The 26,945-nt window shown below is 42.8% G+C and overlaps 1 long non-coding RNA gene across 1 annotated transcript; it reads right to left on the bottom strand.

Moving 5' to 3' along the window:
• Positions 1–2,034: 2,034 nt before the first annotated feature.
• On the bottom strand, positions 2,035–26,925 carry LOC125752255 (uncharacterized). The gene is made up of 3 exons (XR_007401286.1): positions 26,858–26,925; positions 25,137–25,212; positions 2,035–4,597 (listed from the first exon to the last, which is right to left on the bottom strand). It is a non-coding gene; the product is annotated as an uncharacterized LOC125752255 (long non-coding RNA).
• Positions 26,926–26,945: the final 20 nt, after the last annotated feature.

Here is a 26,945-nt window from a genome sequence, read left to right on the forward strand (position 1 = left end):
GGGGGATGGCACACAGAGACTTACAAGAGGAGAGTCAGGAAGATTCACAAAATAATCACTGAAACCTAATGGGAAGAGAGTTTCTGTACGGTTGGCCTGAGGACGGGGAAGGAGAGGGGTAGGGTAAAAGGAAAACCGAGGGCCGCTGCTGCCTTCCCTCTATTTTTTTTAATTAATTTTTTTAGGGGAGTTCAATTTGCCAACATATAGCATAACATCCAGTGCTCATCCCATCAAGTGCCCCCCTCAGTGCCCATCACCCAGTCACCCCCACCCCCCGCCCACCTCCCTTCCACCACCCCTTGTTCGTTTCCCAAAGTTAGGAGTCTCTCATGTTCTGTCTCCCTCTCTGATATTTCCCACTCATTTTTTCTCATTTCCCCTTTATTCCCTTTCACTATTTTCCTATTCCCCATATGAATGAATGAACTGGAGGGTAGATGCTGAGTGAAATAAGTCAATCGGAGAAGCACAATCATTATATGGTCTCATTCATATGGTGCCTTCCCTCTAAAATGCACTGATGCCATCTCCTCGGTGGAGGCGGTCCCAGCAATGATGATGGGAAGAAGCGAAAGAGAAACTGGAGGTTGAAATGGGGGCAGTGAACGCAGGTGAGACGGGAAAGTTCTGTCTGTTTAGCAGTACGGGGAGGGGGCAAGGGGGTGGGAATTGGGAAGGCTTGGAGAGGCATGAAAGAGCTTAGAAACACAACTGTGAGGAATAAATTGGTGAATCTACCACATTAAGGTTTTCTAAACTTTGTCCAGCAGAGCTGACATTAGTGATGTCAGGTTGTACAGCCTGTCCCTCCAGGAGCATGTTAGAACTGGATGTCAAGGCGATGAGACAGAAAGCTAGAGCAAAACTTCACAGAAAGTAAACGAAAGGGGCTTTTGTATTTATTCTGAGCCTGCAGGGTTCTCTGAGAAGACAAGGCCAGGACATTATCATAATTCTCCCACCGCCCCCCCACACACCCCCTTGGGGCCCAGCAGATCCAGACTCAACCAAAGGTAGGGGCAAACCGTCTAGAAGATAGGAATTATTAAGGGGTGAGCAGAATGTCTTCCTCAAGAGAAAAACATGCACTGCCACAGACTCCCACACAGTCTAAAAGGAAATGAGGCACCCCCACGAAGGGGATTATGATGTCTTGCTTTATACCAAAATAAATCTGGTGCAGAAAATATCATCTCACTTCGTATGTGAAGTAGACCATTGGGGAGGAGGGTGCATCCACTGCTGAAAGAGTCTGCAAAACCACGAGCCTCTGAAGGGCCTTTTCTCAAAGGAAAGGGAGAGACCAGACGGAAGGGCCGCTTGCTAAGCAGGTGGGAGACCTGGGCGGCCCCTCCTGCAGACGCCGAGCCCTTTGCGGGAGAGCCCGGGCGGGGCTCCGTGCTGCCACCTAGTGGGAGCAGCCGGTCATTCCACAGGCTTGGGAACCGCCCGGAAAGGAAAACTTCCTGCATCCCAGTTTTAAAAAAAAAGAAAAGAAAAAGAAAACATCAGCCGGGAAAGTCTGTCCGGTCCAGAGCATCCGTAGCGCGGCAGCAACCGGCCTCCTGACAGCTGCAAACACAGCCCTGGTTATCCGGCTCGGTGGGCGAGCGAGGCCCAGCGACGCTCCTCCTGCTGAGCGCTGGGAACAGGTGGGGACAGGTGGGGACAGGTGGACCCCGGGCCCCCGGGAACACGTCCTCTGCTGTGGTTTCAATCCTAGCACCAACACCACCTCAATCTCTCTCTCTCTCTCTCTCTCTCTTCTTTTCCCTTTGGATCTGGGCTTTGTTAGACAGCAGCCCTTTTCAGTTCAGGACTTGGTGATGAAACAATCAGTGACCACTCAGTAGGCAGAACACACCCTCGTTCACTTGGGGGGAAGAGATGTGACAAGTTAATGAGATACAGCCCAAGTCTCCCCCGTTGCATCCCGGGCTTCTGCACAGGCCGCCAAACGCTCCCAGGAGGCCAGTGGAGCCGCCAACCAAGGTGCCAGCGTGGGCAGGAGCCCCGCTGCCAGTTGGGGGGGGGGGGGCTTCCTTGTCTCTCTTCTGTGCTTCGCTTCCTTGGTGAAGTATCTCCAAGGCAAGCCGGCTTGTTGACTGAGCCACGTGTCAGCTTAGAGATGGCCTTTCTCGGCGTCGCCAGGGCCACCTGGCCGCTGCAGCCCCGCGCCCTCACTAGCTGTGCGTGGCAGAGAAAGCAGAGCAGGCTTCTGCAACCGGTCACCTGGCATCTCGGGAACAAGGACTGACAGAGCGCTGGAAGACGCCTGGAACCCACGCTTATTGCAATTTCAGGCAGGATCCTTAGATATGTTTTCCCCACTGAACAGAAATGTTATATCACTTACTTAAATAATTTCACGAAGACAGCTTTGAGATGGAAAATGAAGGAAAAAAACCATGTGAACTCAGGATAATATTGCCAAAGGCAGTGCACTATCTATTGTTTTAAGAAATAACTGACTTTTAAAAACCTCCAGACGATTCATAAATCAAAATCATTTTTCCCTTGAGAACAATCCAGAAAGAGTAAAATATTCAGAGCACCAAACTTTCAAAAGACCTGTTGGATTTAAAGATTCTATCCAAGAAAATAACCCTGGATTACTTAAATGACCGTGCAGCTCTTCAAGGCACAGATGAAAGACGCCACCAAAGTACCGAGTGTTATTAATAACCCTTGGTGTCCAGCCATCTCCTTCCCCGGCTCTTTCAGGCAAGGATCTGCCTACTTCTATTTTGTCATTTTATTTCATTATGTAGTTTTCCGAGATCTGCTCTGGGGCTCCCTGAGCTAATGGGGAATTCTGCTTAGAGATGGGGCCATACAAGCACGGGAACGTAAAGCAGAATCTCATGAAACCCAATGACCCTATTAAAGGATTTTGGAGACCTGCAAGCATGGCATCCCCCCGCAAAACACCACCAGCCCTGAGGCCAACAGGCCGTAGTCCCAAATTACTCCTCTAACAAACATATCGGTAGAATAACCACCCTGGAAGTAAGATTGTGATTATTGTGCTAAGTCAGAAACTGTGCTTTCTGGTGGTGGCTGACCTTGAGTTACCTGTCATCCCCTCAGGGATCACCATACTGGCAGCGCCACACCTTACGGTGTGTGTTCACTCTCGGTGGCCAGCACCTGTGTCCCTCTTCCAAGGTCGGCCCCCGGGCACCCACTTTGCCAGCGAGTCAGGGAGCCTAGGAAGTGACGCCCCTTCTATGTCAGGCAGCCCTTAATCAATAATAGGCAAGTGTGACATTGTCAGTGCTCCCGCTCCCTTGCCACTGGTGGAAACCACTCTGAGAGATACACTGTGCTGTCTTCTGAGCCTCCTCTATAAAGCTGAGCCAGCAGGATGGCGGTGGTTTTAAAATATGTGCCTAAGTTCTTTGACATGCCTCCCTTCAAAAGATGGAGCCTAATTCCCTTTCCCTTAAATGCAGGCCAGACAGTGACTTGCTTCCAAAGAATAGTAGATGAAGGAAGTTACGCTAGGTGACATCCAAGGCTGAGTCAAAATGACTGGCTTCTGCCTGGCTTTCTCTCTTGGACTCTGCGCTCAGGGGATACCCACATCACAAGGATGCTTGGGCAGTCTTGGGAGAGCCTGCCCAAGAGTCTGTGGAGAGGAACTGAGGCCTCCCACCAACAGCCAGCACCAACTCCCTGGCCATGTGAGTGAGCTGCCTTGCAAATGATCCTTCCACCCCACATAAACCATCATGGGATGCAGGCCCCATGATGTCATATTTTTAGGATGTGCAGACCCTGAGCCAGGGAGGCCCAGCCAAGCCGCTCCTGACATCCTGACCTACTTAAACTCTTCGAGAAGATAAATGTGTATTGTTTGGGGCAATTTGTTACACAGAAATATAGAAAGGATAGAGTTTCTCTCCAAGGGTCTTTGCTCAATACTGTGCCCTCGCTAGCCTCTTCCTCTATAGTCATGCTTTCCCATCACTCCCCTATGTTCTCCCTGGGAGTGGCTCCTAAGAAATCCCTTTCACAAGAATCTGTCTCAGAACTGGTCAAAATTTCTCATAAAACAATTCCAATTCAGAGTTCTTTTTCCCAGCTCAAGTACTCTTCCACCCTAAAGGAATCTTCTTTTCTTGTTTGGTTCTGCCCTTTTTCCATAATAACTATCCTCATTCCTTTCTTTTGCCACCTAGAACTTCGCAACATCCCTTCCTCAGCTATGGGCCTCAGAGGTGAGGAGGTTGAAGTGATGAAACCGAGCAAAAGGGGAGGAGGCCCTTACCCCACCAGCTGGCAACACAAACATTTAGCCACCTTGGCAGAGTCTCTACTAGGTCCCACATCCTCAAAATGCCTGTGGGAGCTGTGGGTCTTCTGGCTGGATTCGGGGCGGGGGTGTCCCAGCTTCCTGGCTGTGCCTCAGGTGGTACAGGAGAAGCCTCAGGGGCTCAGGCCACAGGAGAGACAGGCAGGAGTCCTTGTGCAGACGGAGTGCTTCCCTGGGCATTTTGCAAAGCAACCTCATGAACCAATGTCAGTTCCTCTTACAGGTAAGCTTGAAGGAGAATGTAGGTTCTACAAAATCCATGCTTAGTCCATCTCTCTATAAAGGAAAAACAAAGACACAGATTATCTTGGGCTGTTTCCAGAACAGAAACTCATGGCCTTGGGAAGCAATCCCACTGTACTATAGACCATGCCGAACTATTGGACACAGCAGGACACCCACAGCCAGGGACAAACAAGCATGAAACCCACAGGGGCAATTCACAGGAACATTGTCTGAGACAATGAGAGAATCCCATTCCTCTAGATACACTTTACCTAGGAGATTGTTACTCAGACCAAGCCAGATTCTAAAGCCAGGGGATATCTGAAAAATTAATTAATTTATATTCTTTCCTTTATAATATATGATCATCTTCCTACACTGTGTCTACTTTTCTACTCTCAAAAGGAAATAATCTGCTAAGTGAATTAATAAGATAGGAAATTTGTGGGGAACATAGTCGACCTATTTGTAAGAAAAAAGCTTTCAAGAAGTTTTAGCACGTTTATATTTTATCTGCAAAATGTAGTTTCAGGAGGAAAAAACACTGTTAACAATTGTCCTAGCCTACATACATGTTTTAAGTAAATGTACATCCTTTTCAAAGTCCTTCCACCCTCCCCTCCCCCTCAAGGATATGGTATTAGTGCCACAGTCAAGCTTAAACAGATACTTATTTCCTCACAGTTCTGGAGGCTGAAGTCCAAGATCAAGGTGTCAGCAGGACTGGTTGCTTCTTTTTTTTTCAAATGATTTTAATTTTATTTATTCATGAGACACAGAGAAAGAGGCAGAAACACAGGCAGAGAGAGAAGTAGGCTCTCTGCAGGGATGACAACCCAGTATCCCAGGATCACGACCTGAGCCAAAGGATCAACCACTGAGCCACCCAGGTGCCCCAGGACTAGTTACTTCTAAGGCCTCTCTCCTTGGCTTTCCGATGGCCATCTCTTTTCCCCGTGTCTTCATATGGCCTTCCTTCTGTACTTCTGTAGTAATCTCCTCTCCTTTTATATTTTTTAAAGACTTTTTTAAAAAATTTATCTAAGGAAGAGAGCAGAGTGAGCAAGAGAGAACAGACACAAGGGGTGGGGGTGCAGAGAGAGAGGAAGAAGCAGGCTCCCTACTGAGCAGAGAGTCTGATGCAGGGCTCCATCCCAGAGCCCTGAGATCATGATCTGAGCCGATACATGCTGGTTATTTAGTTATTTCTTCATACAACAAATATTTCCTGAGAAATTTGTTTTCTACAGTTGTGCCATCAGCCAGGTACCAAAGACCCAGAAGCAGACAAGGCACAGCCAGTGCTAGAGTCCAGTAGGAAAGACAATTAAGCTAATTACTCTTATGGCATCTAAAAGAACACCTCACAAAATCCTGCAGACTAAATTGGAGTTCCCCTATGGAAAGGTACACACACAAAAATGTCCCTCACTTAGGGAATCATGGCCCTCCGGTAAAATCAAGATGTCAAGAGGGCTAATCCCTCCTGAAGATTCCAGGGGAGAACCTGTCCCTTACCTCTTCCAGATACTAGAGGTTGTTGGCATTCCTTGACTCCTAGGTACATCATTCCAATCTGTTTCCACTGTAATCCTTGTATTTACATTTAGGGCCCATTCAGATCACCTAAGATAATCTTCCCATTTCAAGATTCTTAATAATGATATGTGGAAAGTTCCTTTTGCCATGTACAGCAACATATTCACAGGTTCCTAGGCTTAGCACATGGAAGTCCTTGGAGAGCCATTATACGGCCTTCTGTACTGTCCTCCCATCTTCTGTCTCAATTATTTCCTCATTCATGAGCCAGGAGGCTCTCTTCTTAGGCATCTAGTGTTGGTCTTCCTGTTCTTCTCATTAGAAATTTCAGATACAAAATCAAGAAGAGAAGTCAATAGTAGGCAGAAGAGACCTTTAGTGATCTATCCATAAGGTTGGGCCTCCAGGATAAATGAGGAAACTGGACTCTTAACCTGGATGCTTTTAGAATCTTTCCCAAAATAAGACAATAGCATGTTTGCCAGCTTCAGGGATTGAGCCAATTGTGTAGTACCACAACGAAGAACAAATATTTCCCAACCCTACTGAGAAATTCTACAACACCTCATCCACATCCCATCCTTCAAGCACTTCAGAAACGAGGGGGAAGAGAGCTGGGCACATCTAGAGTAGCAGCAGTTTTCTCTGGTGAAGACATGATGGAAATGCCGGGAGTTTTATCAGTTTTATTCATCTGAGAACTGTACTCAGAAGCATCATTACGTTCCCAGATCCACAAGTGATATCCAGACCAAGGAATGTGTAAAGTTGTATGGTGGAAGCTGAAAATATCCAGACTTGTGAAAAACACAGAACAGGAAGACTAAACTCCCTCTGGAGATGATGAGAGAGATAGTAAAAACTTGAATTTTGACACGCATGTGCACGTGTGTCATACACACATACACACACGCACACACACATGCACTCACACACACTCTTGCACAGTGAGGGAAACCACCAATGAGATAAGAACCGTGAGCTTTGAAGAGTCCCTGGTGATAGAAGGGAGCCAGATGCCAGCTGATACATGCTGCCAAACCAGTAGACTATGTAGGAAGGCTTGACTGGATGAATCAACAAGAGGCCTGGCTGGAAAAGGTCCCTCAGGAGGTGTGGGACATATTAGTGCTTTGAACTCAAGGGATCAGGATTTTTTTTAACAAGCTTTAAAAAACAAGACGAAAGACATCATATGGTAAGGTGCTAGGCTCCTATTGTTTCTGGGCTTGAGTCCTAAAATTCAGGGCCAAAGGGAAGAATTAAGTGTGGTTTAACACGCACACACAAACACATATGCACTGATTTTTTTTTTTATATATATATAAATTGTGTCTGCAGAGGATTTTCCAGCCCAGGTTGCCTATGGTGAGAAAACAGAGACTATTTAAATAATCCTCCAGGGAAGGAACTGAGGGAGACAGATGTTTAGCAAGTCGGAAGCATAACACGTGAGACCAGTCCACCCCTTCACTCAAAGGAAATCACAGAGCTCCTCCTTCATTTGGATTTGAACCTCTAATCAAAAGGCTTCCTGGCTGCTTCCACTCTTTCTTGGCTTGATCTTTGTAGTCTGTAATGTTGCTCGGTCCTTAAAAGGGATATGAGGTTTAACAGTCATCTCTGTGTGCCTGCTATAATTTACTGCTCAATTTCTTCATGTGAATTGTGATTTTGGAAAGGCTGGATTCATTTAGTCTCAACATCAGGACATGTTGACTTTGGAGGACATGGGTTCGTGTCCCAACAGACTTCATCATGCTTTGGTGGCTAAGGAAAACTTCCTTTCTTGACCGATTGTGACTAAGTCTGGCTCAAAGAGTCTTGAAGAATCCATCAACATGTGGCTACATGCTAGCAGAAGAAAATATGAGCTAATCTTGAATCCTTAATGAGCATTTTCCACAGAAGAGCAAGGGAAGAAGGAAACTGATTTTCCTTCCTGTTTACTTACATTCTTACTATTTTTATGTGCTTTCCGTTTATTATCTTGTGTAATCCTCACAAGAACTAGGGCAGGAATATTTTTAGATGAGCAAACTGTGAGGCTCAGAGAGGTTAAGAAACCTCTTTATCATCACACAGCCAGTAGGTTTGACTCCAAAGCCTAAGTTCTTTGCTTTTCAATCTTTAGACATGTTAGAGTCTTGTCAGCCCTGCAATGTATTCTCCCTGCAATGAATTGTGGCCATAACCAGTCAGGATACAGTTTTCGTTTACTCAGAACTGTACTTACTAAAACTGTAATGTCTAAAGAAAAGAAAGTGTATCTAGGGTGGCCAAAGAGTGTGTCCCAAATAAACAATTGCAGATTGAGTGAAAAATGTATGGAATTGCATAGATGTCTACTGTCCTGGATGGAAAAACATGACATTCTATGACACTTTGACATCAACGTTTTTGGTTTAAAATTCCCAGCTCCTCTCTGTTTCTTCTCTGTGTTCTCTCATCCCACACTCACTCTGCTGCTGATGAGGTAGCCAGCTGGCACTCATCTGTGATGCTTCCATGGGCAGGCCTGGCTTAGTGATGACAGCCACCTTCTGGGTACCAGCAGAGGCAAACAGACTCGCACAGGGGTGACATGCCCACATGTCAAACTTACTACTCCCAGGCAACATCCAGATTTGCAATGGCAGTGCCTGCTCCCATTTGTAAAAAGGTGGTGTCCTTTCCCAAGAGGCACAGGGTTAGAGCAGGTATTCCTTCCTACATCATCATAGCATGTTCTAAGAGTCTAGTTATACACACACACACACACACACACACACACACACACATTTTTCTTATTTTCCTTCCATTGAAGGACATACTTCAATAACTTTACTTCAATAACATTTTCAGGTTCTTATGGATTCTGAGGCTTTTAGATGAGCAGTGACTACATAACTGGCAGGCTTGCTCACTAATACAATATCCCCTGGTACCAGCTTCCATGTGGATTCAATTCAAGTGTCAGAACAACCACTACATTTGGAGAAGATCGAGTATTCTTTGCAGACATTGGGAATGAGCTCCCCGTGGCGGGGGAAACAAAATCGAAGGGTAGCGGTAAGACTAGTCAGATATCCAGGTGATAATTCAAATTAGCTAAGCTTCCCAATTCTACAAAAGTAGCTATAAATCAGGCAAGAATCTGCCTATCCCAAAGACAGAGTCCTGACAACTTAATGGGAACCATCACAGGAATCACAATTTTTCAGAAATTTAAGATCCAGACAAAACTCAGAAGGATGAAAATTATACCCTAGAAATTAAAAGGAAAAAGAGTCTGAGTTTTTTTGTTTTGTTTTTGCAAAATAAGTTCTCCATCTAATGTCACAAAATGACCTTTCCAATTTTACGTATTGAGGTGAGGATAGTGATGGAAAAAGGAGACATGGACTCTAATGCATTAAATACCTCGAACCCATGTCTGGATCCGTACTCATGCCTCCAGTGAAAATAATGATGGGCCCATCATCCATGCATCCCTGAAGGAGCAATCCTGAATATTCTAAACTCAAGAATGCACCCACAGCAATGTATTAGCATCCCACTGGCTGTTTATTGACAACTTGGCATGTTCTCTGGTGGTGGGGCCACTTTAACATCCTTAATTGGTAGATACACATTTTCCACACCACTAGAACTTCAAACAGCAGCTTCTACGCCCTTTCCACATAAAACCCTAACCACTAACATGCCTCACAAAGGCCCACTAAAATATGAATCTACTTGAATACATAGTGAACTTAATTGCTAATATTCCTTGGCAAATCAGATACACTATTAACAGCGTAATAATGAGTATGCATAGAGGCTCCCCAGTGCGACCAGATGCGTGTGTAAAATAAATAAATAAATTAAAACTGCCACGCTAAATAAAGTTGTCCTGCCACCTCAGGTTACCATCTGTTTCTAGTTTCCTCCCCAGTTTTCCCTGAGCCTATTTTCTCAGCTCCAAACAACTCCAGCTGGCAGGCCTTAAGATGCAACGTGGACAGGCCCACAAGAGCCTGGTTACCTCCGGCTGCCGTGAGCTCAGATTTGGATGTTACCTCTATAAACAAGATCCCTGCCATCCTGCAACTTTTTGGTCTCACATTCCCTCAATTTAAGGAAAAAAAAAAAGAGGTGTGTGGGCAAGGGGGAGTGGAGGCAAGAAAGTAAGAGGGGGAGAAAAGGAAAAATTAAAACATTTTCCTGTTGAGGGGATGTTAATAATAGACAAGTGTTAGATTTGGCAATAAATTATTGTCCAGATGAAGGGAAAACAATTACAAATTAGAAACAGATTTATTCACACTCACTGCATTAATGAAAAGTTAAAAAAAAAAAGAAAAGAAAGAAAGAAAACTAAACTGTGTGTACTGTGTGGAAAAAAATAATGGCCCGGCAGGCCTACTTTTTATTAACAACTCATCAGTAAGCAGGTTGTAATTCATAACAAAGAATTCACCCCAAGGAACGCCACATGACTGTGAGCTTTTTGAGTTTCCTAAGAAAATACATATGTTGTTCCACTTGGTTTCCTTTCAATAAAACCCACCAGTTAGCACTTCATTTTCAAGCTGTTCTGACAAATCAGGTGAGTTAGCTTTGTAGAAAAAACAGAAGCCAATTTTTCAGCTGAGAATTTTAGGGAATTTTTTTAATAACTTAAATAAATTTCCCAAATGGCAAGGAAGCCATGATAAAGGCTATGAAATGAGTTCATTTGGAACAGCTTGAAAGAAGGTCTGTTTTAATTCACTTCATTAATTTTTCCTGAGGAAATATTTAAGGATACATCCCTTGCTGCTAAGGTATGTGTCAGAAGGGAGGAGAAAAAAAGAACTGTATGATTTCTGTGTTTTCATAATCCCTCGAAACATGATTAAAGGTTTTTGGAAAGCCCTCTCAGCAGCTCTAGTAAGTAGAAGCCTTGAAAATGATAATAGCAGGGACTCCCTGCTTTCAAACACTCAACTGAACTAAATACAAATCCCAAGGCTCTGCAATATGGCCACTGCCCATGGTTCTAATCTGACTTCCCCACGACTACCTAGGTACCAGGTAAACCAGCCTGCTGGATGTTCCCAGGAGAGAATGGGTATATGCTACCATTCCCTCTGCAGCTAATGACCTTCTTCCTACCAGACTTCCTCATATCTTCCAAAGTTTTCATCATCCTTTAAACCCATTTCATGTCTACCTTCCAATGAAGTTTGCCCTAGTCACTCTAAATGAGTGAGCAAAGCAATTCTCATTGAATCTGCATAACACAGTGCTTATTTGTTTTTCTGTCTTGTATAAAGTCTCCTGTAAAAAATTTGAGAATTCAGTTTTAAGAAAAGGTATACATAGCCAGTGTGTGTATTAGAGGTGGTAGCTTGACCAAACAGGACATTTCTTGGCGCCCTTGTAGTTATTTGTGGTCATGTGACTATGCCTAGGCAATGTGCTATGAGCAGAAGTAACATGTTTTCTACTCACTCCCTCCGCCCCCACAACCAACACAGAAGACTTGGAGTGAAATGGTTATGCACAAGATGGAGATGGCCTGGACCCCTGAGTCACTATGGTACACTGTCCTGGAGAGCTGCTCGACCTGCAGCCTATATATAGGATAAGAAATAAGAATTTGTTATAACGTAAACCTCTGAGATTTGGAGCCAGCCCAGCCTAGCCTATTCTGATTAATTTAGTATAGACCTAAGTGTCAATATTGTGAATTATGTACTTGACCATATTTCACTTTTCACTTTGGATGCCAGGAAACTCAGAATTTGAAGCTCTAGGTTGACCACTATGGTCACTATCCATGTTTCTCCCTCTTTTTATATGTGATCATAGTTTGTTTTTAAATCTAAAATTTCCTCATTTCAATTTAATGTTATTTTATTGTTCTTGTGAGGTTCTTCTTGTAGGTAGTTTCATGTACATTCTTTAGGATGAGGCATGGTATATATATATATATATATATATATATATATATTTATATGGAGAGAGAGCGGGAGAGAGAGAGAATTAATACAGTTGTCTGTATATGTACTTTTCTTACTGTTAATAATAGACTGTATCTTCAGGGCAGGTACTGAAATCTACCTGTCTTTATATCCCTTTAAGTTGCTAACATAATGCCCTGTTTAATAAATATTTCTTTAATTAAATGAACTATGAGGAGACTGAATATGAAGACAATGAAATAACTGCAAGGTCACTATGTCTGGTTGTTCAATTTGTGCACTGCACAAAGGTACCTGCTGTGGGGATAAGTGAGGTAAGTAAGGGCTGAAATCCAGTCTATGTTATGTCAAGTCTTACACCTTGGCCCTGGAGGAAAAAGTCCTTTTTGTAATTTATTACCTGGAAAGGATACTATTTTGTATTTTATCCACCCAGAGGGAGCATCTTTTTTATAATTTGTAGAGGTAGAAGTGCTAGCTTCTATCCACTGAGAATATGAAAACATCTCATTATGGAGTTAAAAAATAAGGCAGAAGTATTGGTGATAGAAGTAAAAGAAAAAGAGTAAATGGAAAAAAATGTACCAAAATGAAGATATAGATATCCCAAAAGAATTATATATCACTGGAAAGACATACCAAATGCCTTTTAAGATATTGCAAATTCATTTTTGCCTTGACTATTATGAAGCTTTCCTGATGCATAAAACCAAAAGAATATGTAATACTTTTTGGCTAATGCCAACATCAAAACTATGAAAAAAAAAAAAAAACCCACAATGATACATTGTTGTGAGTGATGATATTACTAGAAAATGTGCATTTACCCTCATGGTTAACATATCTATTGTTTGGTTTCATTAAAATATTAGCACCTTTGAGCCCATCCTCCCCTGTCCCCACTTTCCCCCCTTGATGTATGAGTAACATGCTGTTGTACTGCCCAACTACAAGCACATGGTCACTGAAGGTGGCCAAGGGAGGAAAGGCTTCCAAGATGTGGAATTCTCACAATCCATAAGCTTCCCATATGGCATGGGTGATAGATATACTGCACCTAGACACTGTAGGACTGCTGTTACCAGACCTCAGCACACTGCAATAAGACAGGTTCAGTATGATTCTTGTTCATACTACTTGGGAAGGATGCTCCCTATTCGATTAAGTGGTTGTTGACAATACACTCAGAGCTATGATTCTTTTTTTTTTTTTTTTTATGATAGGCACACAGAGAGAGAGAGAGAGAGGCAGAGACACAGGCAGAGGGAGAAGCAGGCTCCATGCACCGGGAGCCCGACGTGGGATTCGATCCCGGGTCTCCAGGATCGCGCCCTGGGCCAAAGGCAGGTGCTAAACCGCTCGCCACCCAGGGATCCCCCAGAGCTATGATTCTTAATGAGATTTATACTAAAATGTATAGGAACTATAAAATGATTCATTGCTTAACCAAAAAAAAAACAAAAAACAAAAAACAAAAAACATTGAAGTCTCCAATCCTCCCAGCTGATGTGCCTCACCTCATATCTGTGATGAACCTGTCTGTAAGAAAGAAAGAGTATTGTTCCGGAGGCCCAGCATGAGATGTCACATACCTAGGAGGATCACAGTCCACAATCACAGCCCACATGGAAAAAGACATCAGTTCTTATTACTTTCTTTTGGTGGCCACTATGAATGACCTTTTGGATAGAAATAAAATCCTTTGAACAATTTACCAAGAGTCCACATGGTCCATGCCTACCTCTACAGCCTTACCTTACACCGCTCTCCTCCTCACTCTCTATCCCAGCTGTGAGGGAAGTCTTTGTAGTTCTTCTGATGTCCCTGCTCTTTTCCTCTTGTAGGTCTTTACATACTGAAGCAATCCCCCTCTGCTGGCTCTTCCTGCCCCACTATCCATTGCCTGGCTAGAATCTCCTTGTCCTGTACATCTTGGCTTATAAATTTTGCTCCCTTCAGGAAGGCATCCTGGGCTCTAAGCTATCTCAAACTTCTGCATCCTCTACACTTCTTCTCTAAGGCACTCAAACATCATCCATCTTCTTTGCAAGCTCCTTGACAGAGAGACTGCCTATGTCTTCCTCACTGCTGTATCGCTAGTTCTAAGTTATGTCTGGCTCTCAAATACTCATTGATGAGTAGATAAATGGGCAGGCATGTGAGAGTCAGTGGAGTAGAATGGAAATTCGATGGCTCTCCTATTCCTATCACCCTGATCATGAAATGTAAAAGAAATTTGCCAAGTGAAGAAAGCCATTCCCTGCATCTGACATGAACCTCATTTTCTGACAGTTTTCTACACTATTCCATGTTCAGAAAGAAGATTCAAGTTTATTTTTGGCATGAGATTGTCCACACTGTCCACACAGTATGAATTACAAAAGGACATATTGATAAGTAAACCTAATAAAAGAAATAAACAAATGTGGATAGGATCTTTCAGTGAAAGAAGACATGGTTTTGCTGAAAGAAGCTATTCAAACTGTCTAGTTATTTGGGATTTCATAGGACCAGCCATTCCACCTCGAGGCGCAGCCAGAGCTGGCTCCACCCCACACTTAGTCCCTCTGCATTACTTCCTTCTCCCATCCCTAGCTTTTGTTTCTGCCTCCTGCTAACAGCCCAGAGCCACCATTGTTTGGATGACCTACTTGGGGCAGCTATTCTTATAATAACCTCATCTTGATCCATGATCCTGATTACTGATGTCATTCATTCTTGGTCTCACACCCATTTCTAAGAATTAAAGGCCCTCTTCCCACCAGCCCTAGATGTGCTGGAGCCAAAAATGCCTGCCTCCTTCCCTAAAAGACTTTCCGGGGAAGGGGAACAAGACCCAATTACTCACAGGGGCACTCTGGTTCTAATTTCAGGGATCCAAAAATCAGTTTATGCAACTCATTGGCTCCCCTCCTCCCTAAATCTGTTTATCCTCTTGGTAGAAGATATTGCTGTCCACCCAGCCTCGTATGCAGCAAAGTTACATTCACCCTGAGCATCTCTTTTTCTGTAAGAAGCCTAAATTAATGTGTAATTCTGATCAATTCCATCAATGGACTATTTCCCATTTCCATACTCTTTCCAAACTCATAATGCCTATCTTAGCACCTGTTGTCTCCAAGCTAGACCTCTGTGATCAACCACCCCCCTGCACCTGCTCCCTTCAGTTCTCCCTGCAACCATCCTCTGCAATATTACCCAAACTGACTTCAAAACACTTGTAGTAGCATATTAGTCCTCTGCTCTAAAACAGTTCATTACATAGGGCTGCAGGACAAATCTAAGTTCCTGGCATTGGTATTCAAGTCTCCCCCAATCTGGCCCTGACATCTGCAGTCACCACCTCCACCCCATATATCTAATAGTTGGTCATATCAAACTATTGTCTTTTCTCACGTCCTTTTCTCTGCCTGGAATCCCATTCTCTGCTTCATTTCCCTCTCCACTCCCACCTCCTCACCAATTTTCCTATTTTCAGGCCTTGTACTTTCTCTCCAACAGTAAATTACTCTCTCAACATTCACTGAACACCTATCAGAGACCTCACTGCTCCCATGGCTTTTTATTGATGCCTCTGCACTAACATTTGGTGGGTCATGGTTGTTTTTGTTGTTTGTGTACTTGTTTATAGACTGGGTTCTACTAGACACAGAGCATATCTCACTTACCTCCAAAACCACAGCACCTGAAGTGATGAACAAGTATGATTCTTTGAAAGCATGAATAAGTAAACACTCAATTTAGTCTTTGATTCATTGAAACAATCAACTGGGAAACTTCAGCCCTAATAGATGCCAATCACACTGCTCCTGGCAGCATCACCACATGACTTCAATGGTAATGGCAACTATCTCACTATTTACAGAGAACCCTTGAAAGAGTGTATTTGATCACTCCATCTCCCACCACCTCCATTCTACTGCTGCTCCTATTTTTCCCCTCGTGGTTAGAGGCCCTGGGAGTTATCTCTGACTCTTTCCTTCTGTTCTTCATTCTATGTGTCAGCTTTCAAATAAAGGCAACCCCATTTTTGGCATATCATTTAAAGCCACTCCTTCTCTAGTAGTCATTTCTACTCTTCACACTCTCTTTCACTTATGTAAATCCAAGATGGTTTCAGGAGCTTGTTTTTCCAACCCTTGGCTTGCCCCTTCTGTTAATCAAGAGAAGCCACACAGCCTCCAGAGTGATCTACAAACATGCAAATCCCTCTTGCTCCTCCTCTGGCCTAAAGCCCTTTGATAGCTTTCCAGTGATTTCAGGACAACATCCAATCTCCTTGATTTCACATATAAAATATGTATCCATTCATGCAACAAACATGCAATGAATGTCTATTCTGTGTCAAACATTGTTGTAGAGGCTAGGCTGCAGCAGTGAGCAAAAGGTTCAAACTCTCTGTTCTAAAGGAGTATCTATTTTAGTGGGAGACACAAACAGTAAACAAAGTAAGTCATTGGGTGATTGTGGGTGCATGGGAGAAATTGGATGGCATATTAAGAGCCTGATGTTCAGTGGAAGGGAAGAGTAGGGGAGCCCTCACTGAGGAGGTGGCATCTGAACAAAACTGAAGAGAGGAGAGGCAGTGAGCCAGGAAGAGATCTGAGAGAAGCATCTCAGGAATTGGGGACAGCTAGTCCAAAGACCCAGAAGCAGAGCATGCCTCAGCATGTCGGAAAGCCAGCAAGGCAGCCAACAAGCCAGGTGAGTGGGAAGAGGAAAAAAAGAGAGGGAAAAGACATCAAGAGAAGAAATACAGCAGACCACACAGGATGTCATAGACTTGGCTTGTACTTCTGTGAGAGGTTTTTGACTAAGAGATTATGATGATAACTTCCATTTACCAACTTTATTAGCATAAGCCTGCTTTCCCATTGAGAATACACTATAAGAGGGTGAAGGGGTTCTTGGCCCACTCCCAGCCCCATCTTTCAACACCTGTTCAATGTTATGATTTAGCAACCTATGGTATGATTGCAGTTCCTCAAATACACTGTTCCATGCCCCGTGCCTTTCCACATGGCATCAATGTGCCTGTGGATCCCTGGAATAAGTATGTCCAACCTCTGGGCCCTATGAAAAATCTCTGTGTATTTCACCAAACCCAGTTCAGAACTGCCTCCTCCAGGGGACTACCATGTTATGCCAACAAGGATTAATTTTGCTTTTCTCTGGGCTACCTATGAATCTCATATGTGTTTCTGTTCATTGCTCTTACCTGACTACACATTTGTCTTCTCCAGTAGACAGTGAAAAAATTGAGTTTTATTCATCTTGATCTCTGCAGCACCTAACTGAGTACCTGTCACTTCATAGGGGTTTACTAGATTTTTACTGGATTGAGGAAAAGAGAAAACAAGTACAGGATAGGTCCAAAAACTGGTGTGAGAGCCTGTGGGCAAATTATCTCATTTGTGGGCATTGCACTGTAGCTTCAGTCAGGCTGTGATGGTCTGGGAGGCTGGGGTGGTGAGTGAGGATGGTGCTCAGGCTCGTGTGCTGTACTGTGCTATCCTCTGGGGTCATGTAATAATAGCCTGTACACCTTCAGTATTTATGGAATGCATCTGGTTCAGGTAAGGTGGTCTCTGATACACATCTGGATTGCCTTAATGCAGAACCACTCTTTGTATAGAGGCTGGATTTGGAGGTAAATTGAGCTTCTACAAGTCTAATGTGGCCCTCATTTGCTTAGACTATCATTCATAACTGCAATCAACCCTCAGGTAAGATATTAGGGGCCTACAGACTTGTGCCCAGGCCCACACTGAAGTTTTTCTATATATTTTAGGAGGCATTACAAACTTAGAGGTAAATTTTATTTGATTTGCCTGGATGGTATCTGTGTCAGGCCTTGCTATCAGTCTGAATTTCCTGTTGACAGACTGTTACTGCTGTGGTCATACTGCTGAGAAGAGGGAGGGAGAGAAATGAAGCTAACACTTGTGATTGGATAGAGCTGAGCTTCTCCAACAGGGTGAAGAGGACCCTTAGAAGACATTTTAAATTGCACCTGCCTTGGTATTTTGTGGACTGAAATACTGCTTGTGGAGAAGTTGTAAGTCAGGAACCTTCTGGTTCTTATTTTTTACCAGCCACATGGCCTTTGTCTAGAGTCCTTATCCATTCCAGTAACTACCACCATTGCAGGAAGAGGACATGAATTCTCTACTCCTGTGCAATGAGCTCTGACATATGACTACATCATTTCAGGTGCAATGATTCTGTTCACAGGGTTTCCCTGGTCTGTAATACCTCTCTTCATGATCATGACCTTTCTAAATATTCCACCTCCCTGTCAAAACCAGTTGGAGTGGGGCACCTGGGTGCCTTAGTCAGTTGAGTGTCCAACTCTTTGGGCTAATTAGGGTCATGATCTCAGGGTCATAGGATCAAGCCCCACATTGGGCTCCATGCTCCATGCGGGGTCTGCTTGGGATTCTCTTTCCCTCTCCTGGCCCCTCTTCCTGTCTGTACACTTTCTCTCTCTAGGATAAATAAATTAATCTTTAAAAAAAATTTGGAGCTCTATCTCCTCTCTCCATTTTCTGAAGATACTGAAAGACTCACCAGGCCCCACCTCAACACTCAAGCAAAGGAGCCAGAAGAATCACACACTTGCCTCAATCCCTCTACTGCTAGAGCCTATACTGTCTCTACCCTTCTCTGAACTCCTATACAAATAGACCAGTGGCTCTGGGTCCTTGTTCAGACCTACAGCAATCTATGGTTCAATAAGCTCTCGAGGTGATTCTCATAGACACTGAAGTTGGACCATCCCAGATACAGATAGCAATAGCTTGTGTGACACCCAATGGTTCTCTGAATCACTCTGTGGATTTGAACTTCCTTTCCCATTATCTTTCAAGGACAACGTCTTACACATCTGTACAGAGCTATGTACATAGTGGGCACTCACTTTTTATTTTTATTGACTTGATGAGCCACTTCTTAACAGTACATTTTCTGGATCCCTACAGCACCCGACATGAGCTGGACATAGATTAAATCTCGTTTATGTTTTGTGCCCTGAAATTAGATCCTGCTACTAAAAAACAAATTGGCCTCCTATAAGCAAATTAGGATTGTTGACTGCCCTCTAGTAGCTACCTGAAATCCACAGCCTCTCACACCCAACGAAGTATTTGGAAGGCGGGGGGGGGGGGGGGGGGGGGGAGGGGGGGAGGTGGCTCAGTCAGTTAAGCATCCAACTCCTGATTTTGGCTTAGGTCATGATCTCAGGGTCATGGGATCGAGCCCTGTGTCAGGCTTCACACTCAGCAGGGAGTCTGCTTGTCCCTCTCCCTCTGTTCCTCCCCCCACTCTCTCAAATAAATGAATAAAATCTTATTAATAAAAAAAAAAGAAGGCAGGAGGAAATAGGCCAAATGGCCAGATTGCTACATGGCTTAGAACACATAGTCTGCCTTTCAGAAGAGAGTCCTTGAGTCTTGCTTGGTTTGGTGAGACGGAAAATGGATTGGGAAGAGAGACTGGTATGCTTTTATGCTGTTTGGTAAAGAAAAGTTCATATCATACCCCTGGTGATTCCTGTAAATAAAGACAAAAGCAGGGGCAGGATATTTTCTTTTTAAAAGATTTTATTTATCTATTCATGAGAGACACAGAAAGAGAAGCAGAGACACAGGCAGAGGGAGAAGCAGGCTCCCAGTGGGAAGCCTGATATGGGACTTGATCTCAGGACCCTGGGATCTCAACCTGAGGCAGAGGCAGATGCTCAACAAATGAGCCACCCAGGCACCCAGGGACAGGATTTGATAAATATCCTTTGATATAGCTTTGAAATAGCTGCTGGAGCTTGTTACCCAGAGCTCAATCAAAAGAGCTCAGAAACAGCTGGCTTTGACAGTGAAGGCCAGGCTATGGTACCCAAAAGGTGCTGATGTTGATGTGTGGAAAGCCACAGGTTCCATTAAATCTCTTCCAGCCTTCCAGTAAGACCTTGTTATGAAAGCCCTACCAGGTGTGAAGAGCTTGAAGCAAGAGAAAATTGACCTAGAGCTGATACATTAAATGAAGCTTAGAGTCCAGATTTCACCTAAATAAGGAAAACTTGGCATACCCTTTTAAAAAATATTTTACTTATTTATTCATGAGAGACACACAGAGAGAGAGAGAGAAAGAGAGAGAGACAGAGACACAGGCAGAGGTCAGAAGCAGGCTCCATGTAGGGAGCCTGACATGGGACTCGATCCCAGGTCTTCAGGATCAGGCCCTGGGCTGAAGGCAGTGTAAACCTCTGAGCTACCCTGGCTTACCCTTTTTTGAAGAGAAGTAGGACAGCACATGTGTAAAGGCAAAATCATAGTTATCCACTTTTAAGCACACACACATATACATAAACTGACTGGAATTCTTTTCCTCCCCTAAAGTCCCCAGATGATTAGGATATTATATAGCAGTTGAATTATTAGTTCTCTTTGCTGTTAGTGTGTTCTCTAGGATCAAATTTCTTTGCATTTTACAAAATTCTTCAATTCTATAGAATGAGACTTTCTATAAAAAGAGAAACTAAAAATTTTTATGATTTGTTTTCATTTTTCAGGTAGGGACTGTGGGATTTATGCTCATCTATTCATAGTATCTCAGTTGGGAGCTCATATCTGCTCTGCATAATGGTTGTTGGCATTCATGGTGGGGCAAGGGTGCCAGTGCGCTATGCAGTGTGGATGAAGACTAAGAGGTCAAGGAATCTATTCACTCCTCCAGGAGCTCACAATCTAGCAGGGAGCACAAGCAAGTTGACACTAATCATAGAGCATGGTACAAGGTAAATGCAGAGTGGCACATACATAGAGATTAGTACCTGAATGACCCTAGCAAGAGGAGGATTCTGAAGGAGGACAAGAATACAGCATCATGCAGTTGGGGAGCTGTAGGTAGGTGCAGAGAACTTAGTCGGGGGGTGGGGGGAGCTGGGACCACCTAGAAGAGGACTTAAAGGTTAGTTATAATGGCAAATAGTAAGAGGGTAGAAATGGAATAAAACAAATCCATGGAAACTATCAGCAGGGCTGAGTGGCTTGTTGTGAGTCAGGATGAGAAAGACTTTTCTAGGATGAGAGCTGTCTAGAGTGGTGGTCTCTGCCACCTTCTCACGTGATGGGAGAAAAACAGCTGAGATGAGAGCAGAGGGCATTCAATCAATAAGTGGTAGGAGGTGTGCCCCTCCACAGAAGGCCTGCCCTTTAACTGTCCTTTGCTCAAAGACTCTCCCTGGTAGTGAGAATGTGGCAATCTCCACCAACATCGATGCTATAGTCATACTCCAGCTTCCTCCTTTTCATTCTAGAAAAATTCACTAGTATTACAACCCAACTGATATGCAAATTCATTAATTTCCAACCTGGAAGATGATCTTTTTACATCCAAATTGGGCAACAGGTACATTTATGTCACCTGTAGCACTTCAGTGTGGCTAATTAGTAAGAAAGCCTGATAGTTTGTATTACTCTGCACAGTATGTTAAGGTTGGGTAACTGGTGGGAAGCTGCACTTTTAAATCATTTTCCCCAAGTTTTCTTTTTTTTTTTTAAGATTTTATTTATTCACAAGAGACAGAGAGAGAGAGAGAGAGAGAAAGAAGGCAGAGGGAGAAGCAGGCAGAGGGAGAAGCAGGCTCCATGCAGGGAGCCCGACATGGGACTCGATCCCGGGATTCCAGGATCATGCCCTGGGCCGAAGGCAGGAGCTAAACCACTGAGCCACCCAGGGATCCCTTCCCCAAGTTTTCTAAAGCCTGTTTCTCAAATTTCACCTACTCAAGATAAGTCAATATTTGTGATATTTTGTAGACATGGTTACAGACAGAAGAAACCAGATAATTTGCTTATCGTCATTTGACCAGATAATGTCCAACTCAGAATCGCCCTACAGATCTAAGGTCTGCATCACTGAACTTCATTTCTGTGTCTACACTCAATTGTTAGGTTGTAGAAACTAAGAGAAAAATTAAATATTGGGAGAAAAAAATTAAGAATAATATGGGCAGTACTAATGAATCTCATGTATACATTTTTTTTTCATGTATACATTTTTAATTAGACAGGGTTGTCTCTTTATCTGGAGCTTTGGAGCACATATTCTACATGCAAAACACATTGTTAATTATAGAAAATTAAGAATTCAAATAAGAAAAGAAAATAAAAAAACAAAAAAAGAAAAAGAAAATTACTATTGTTGACATTTAACATATGTGTGTCTTAATGTGTTTGGACACATACTTTTTACAGATCTGTAAACCACTAACATATTCTTTGTTCACACTTTATTGTATAAAATATCAAACATCTTTCTACTGGAATAAAAATATTTCCACAACATTATTAATGGTTACACAGTATCATATTTTATGGAAGTACCATAATTTATTTAACCTATTAGCTAAATTGCTTGCAGTGTTCTTCATCATAAATAATTCTGCTTATCCATTTATACTTGGATTACATTTCTATTCATTTTCTTTGTTTCTCTTCATTAGAAATATTTCCTTCATTATAAATGCCTAAAAAGCTGGTCACATTTAATTGATTGCTTCATTTAAATAGTATCAATTTTTTAAAAAAAGCAACTAGATAATAATTGGATTACAACTGGCTTTTCTGTTAAGACTTAATTTTTTTGCCTTATGTACCTTTCCGGTGTTGTTTTGAGTAATTTACAATGTAAATACATAGTGTGAGTAGCTCACAAAATTAAATTCAACAAATATTGGAACTGTCCTGGGGATACCTTCAGAGATTACTCAATGATCCAGGTCCTTTATACCTGAGAATCTGTAATGTAAGTAAGACTAGGATGCAAGATTGCTGTGAGGTAACCACCTATGCCATTGGAAAGGCACAAGTGGCTATTGGAACTCTGGGGGGAAGTCTCTGATGGATGGGAGGATGAGAGAATGCCTCACAGAGTAGTAATCATTTGAAGTGTTAGATTTCATATGTAACATAGAAGAAAGTCAACATATTACTAGGATAAATTATATGTAGAATTTTTGACTCACTACACGTATTTTAAAAATTTCAAATCTAGGGACACCTGAGTGGCTCAGTGATTGAGCGTCTGCCTTTGACTCAGGCATGATCCCGGAGTCCAGGGATTGAGTCCCACATCGGGCTTCCTGCATGGAGCCTGCTTCTCCCTCTGCCTGTGTCTCTGCCTCTGTGTGTATGTGTGTTTCTCATGAATAAACGAATATAATCGTTAAAAAATTTCAAATACAAAATGATGTATTTTAATTTTAATCAGATGATAGGAACTGGACCAAGTAGAATATTTATTATCAGAAGGAAACTTATATTTGAATTCCAGTGAAGCCCAATTTCTTCACAAAGAATAGGGAAGAAATACAGAATCTAAGGATTCCATGGAATATTGATTAGTATTATTCTCTAATTTTTCCTTGGAGAAAACCTAGGTCTCCAGAGGCTATGTACCTTGTCTCAGTTCTAAGTCACACATCCTGGGATGGCTGAGCCAGCACTAAAGTCCAGAGATCCAGACACCCAGCTCCATGTTCCTTCCATCACTCGACGTTGGTTTCCCAAGGGCTGCTAAGCAAATTTATTAAGGGCATGGATTCCCAGTTCAACAGGTGCAGAAATATGAGAGGATCCTTCACCTGTCACATTGAGTTGATGAACCTTTTCCTGCAAGTCTGTGAGACTGAGGAGTTCATTCAACATTCATTCATTCAACAAGTGTGTACTGAGTGGCTATGATGGTCCTGGCATTGCACTAAACACTGGGGACCCAGCAGGGAACTAGTCAGACCCTTGGAAACATGCCTGTCCAGACATTGGCGTCTGCTGCTTGACTTGGGGAGGCGTGGGTGGGAGTGACCAGGTGTTGATCTGGCTCCAGGGAAAACAAGGGGAATTCAAATGTAGCACTGCAACCTGCCATGCTCTGTGCAGATCTCCACTTTGGGATCAATGATCTGGAAATTACATTAAAAATGCAAATGATATTCCCATACAAAGATAGAAAACCATGCCCTTCCATTACCTGCCTCTCTGCAGCCCACTAGATCATCTCTCCCACAGTTCACACTCACTCTGACTTTTTGTCCAAGATCAACAGTTCTTCCAGTGATAGGTTATTTGCTTAGCTCCAGGCTTTAGGCTGTCAGTTTGTGATCAGTGACTTTATCACGTTCTCTCAGCTCTTCAGTGGGATGAAAACTTCTCACAAACCTGAGGGAGCTCTGTAGAATACGAGAGCAGAAGGAACTGGAGAGATGGCTTGGTTCCCCTGCCTCTTCTGACAGATGGGGAAACTGAGGTTCACAGAATTATACTGACCCATCCAGGGCCACACAGCTGGGACCTAGAGTTGCTGGACTGGAATCCAAGGGATCCCAATTCCCAATCCAGTATGTAGTCCTTTATTCCACACTCCCACTTGAGAAAGGGTGCATCTGATCTATAACCTCAGGTTCATGATATCCATTTACTTTCCCTCTGGGCACTCATTGAGATAATAGCCCTAATCATCTAAAAAGTACATCACATCAGTACATAATTGGCCCTTGCATAACATGGCTTTGAACTGCACAGGTCCACTTATACGTGGATTTTTTCTGATATAGTACAGTACTGTAAATGCATTTTCTCTTCTTCATGATCTTTTAATTTTTTGAAAGATATATTTGTTTATATGAGAGAAAGTGAGAGAGCAGTGGGGAGGGGCAGATGGAGAGGGAGAGAGAGAATCTAAAGCAGACTCCCCAGTGAGCATGAAGCCCCACGCAGGGCTTAATATCCTGACCCTGAGATCACTACCTGAACCAAAACCAAGAGTCAGATGCTTAACTGACTACAACACCCAGGTTCACCCCCTCATGATTTTTTTTAATAACACTTTTTTCCTCTAGCTTACTTTATTGTAAAACTACAGTATATAATACATATAATGTACAAAATACATGCAAATCAGTTGTTTATATTATTGGTGAGGCTTCTGGTCAACAGTAAGCTATTACACAGGTTTTCACCTGCATGAGAAGTTGGCACCCCTAACCCTACGTTGTTAAAGGGCTAACTATAAACAGTAATAAATGGACACAGTGGAGAAGAAACACTTTATATCAAGATTCTTACCTTAAAATTATATTCCTCCTACTGTACTGGCTGCTCCATTTTGGTCTCCTTTTCCTCTCCTCTTTATCTCCAGGACCTCCAGTGAGACAAGGAAATAGATATTTGGCCTTTGTCCCTGGTTCCTGGCATACAGCTCCTAAAACACTGTGTTCTCCAGAGTGATAAGAGAATCTTCTGTATGAAAATGAGATGACTGGTGTCTGGGAATCTCTGGGTAGCTTCAGGATTATCACTGGTTCCCAGAAAGGCCAAGGCATGATTACGGATTTGGAACTTTCAATCCCATCCTGCAACGTCCAGGAGGGAAGAAGAGCTGGAGACTGAGTTAATCATCAATGGCCAAGATTTCATCAATCATGCTTACATAGATTATCAAGATACTGAAGGGTGGCTCTCCCAGAAAGAGCATGGAAGTTCCATACCCCTTCCTCCATACCTCGCCTCACGCATTCTTTCATTTGGCTGTTCCTGAGTTATATTCATTATAACACACTGGTCAACATAAGTAAACTGTTTTCCTGAGTTCTATGAGCCTTTCTAGCAAATTCTTGAACCTGAGGTGGTGAGGAGTTGTGGGGATCCCTGATTTGTAGCCAAGTCAGACAGAAGTGTGGGTAAGCTGGGGACCCCACACTTGTGACTGGCCTCTGAAGTGAAGGCTGAGCCCTTAAATATGTGGAGTCAGATTCTAACTCTGGGTAAGTAGTAGCAGAATTTAATTATATTGTAGGATATCTAGTCAGCGTTTGGAGAATGGAAGAATCATGGCTGTATTGTTCATCATGTATTCCTACTACAGTAAGTAACATTTGCTTAGTAAATTTTCCTGAATAAATTAATTTTCTATAATTTTTATATAAGTGTCTTATGCTAAATAATTCTAAAATTAAAATCTTTAGGTAAAGATGAAAAACAACTGAAACAATTTACACCCTGTGGTCTTCTTCATGCTTAAGGTCTGGTTTGATGGTATTACTGGTGGACATTGGTAATAGTAACCACTGCCCAACAGTAAGAGAATATACTGAGCCAAAGATACCGATGTCAAAAACTTAGACTAAGATTTATTGGACTTAGAAAATTACAAATTAAAGTACAATGTTATCCTGGACTAAAAGTAAGGGAAGTTGGCAAATGAAATTTATGTAGCACCAGAAAAAGATTTCTTGAAGAAAATTGAAAAGTATGATTTTTCAACCAAAATGTAACCCTACATGTTTAAGCATCCCTCTTCTCTCTATTTTTATTTATTTATTTATTTTACTATTTGTTTAGTGCATTTAGGTTACTAAAAGGAACTATACTGACCAGAAGGAGTGCAGTTTCCCATCAGAATCCCGCTACTCTGCTGCTCCAGGGTATCTCTACAACCACCATGCCTCACTTGCTAACCCAGTGCTCGCTGGCCCCAGGCTTTTGTTTATATGAGGAAAACTGACAGGAAAGAGAATATCTGAGCATAAAGTTTTTAGGAGAGAAGTGGTGAATTGGAATCTCTGCCATTATCAGATGAGAACAGAAATACATTTTGCATTTACTGTCAGTCCTTGGGGCCTCCAGCCCAAGACCCTCCAGCCCAAGCTTAGTATTGTTCAAATGCTGCTCCATGAGACACTGAGAGGAGACCCAATCATTTGGGCCTTTGGAGAATGATGAAAAGGATCTGCTGGAGGAAAAGGCCAATAGTAGGTAAAACAAAGGCTTGGCTCTCGCCTACTTACAATGCATACTACGGCTTGATTGTGAAGTTGGTCCTCAAACTGTGAATTTTTGGTGGTTAATGGATTACTAAGAGATAAAAGAGATAGC

Source organism: Canis lupus, chromosome 12 (assembly GCF_003254725.2).
Source record: "Canis lupus dingo isolate Sandy chromosome 12, ASM325472v2, whole genome shotgun sequence".
Taxonomy (NCBI): Eukaryota; Metazoa; Chordata; class Mammalia; order Carnivora; family Canidae; genus Canis; species Canis lupus.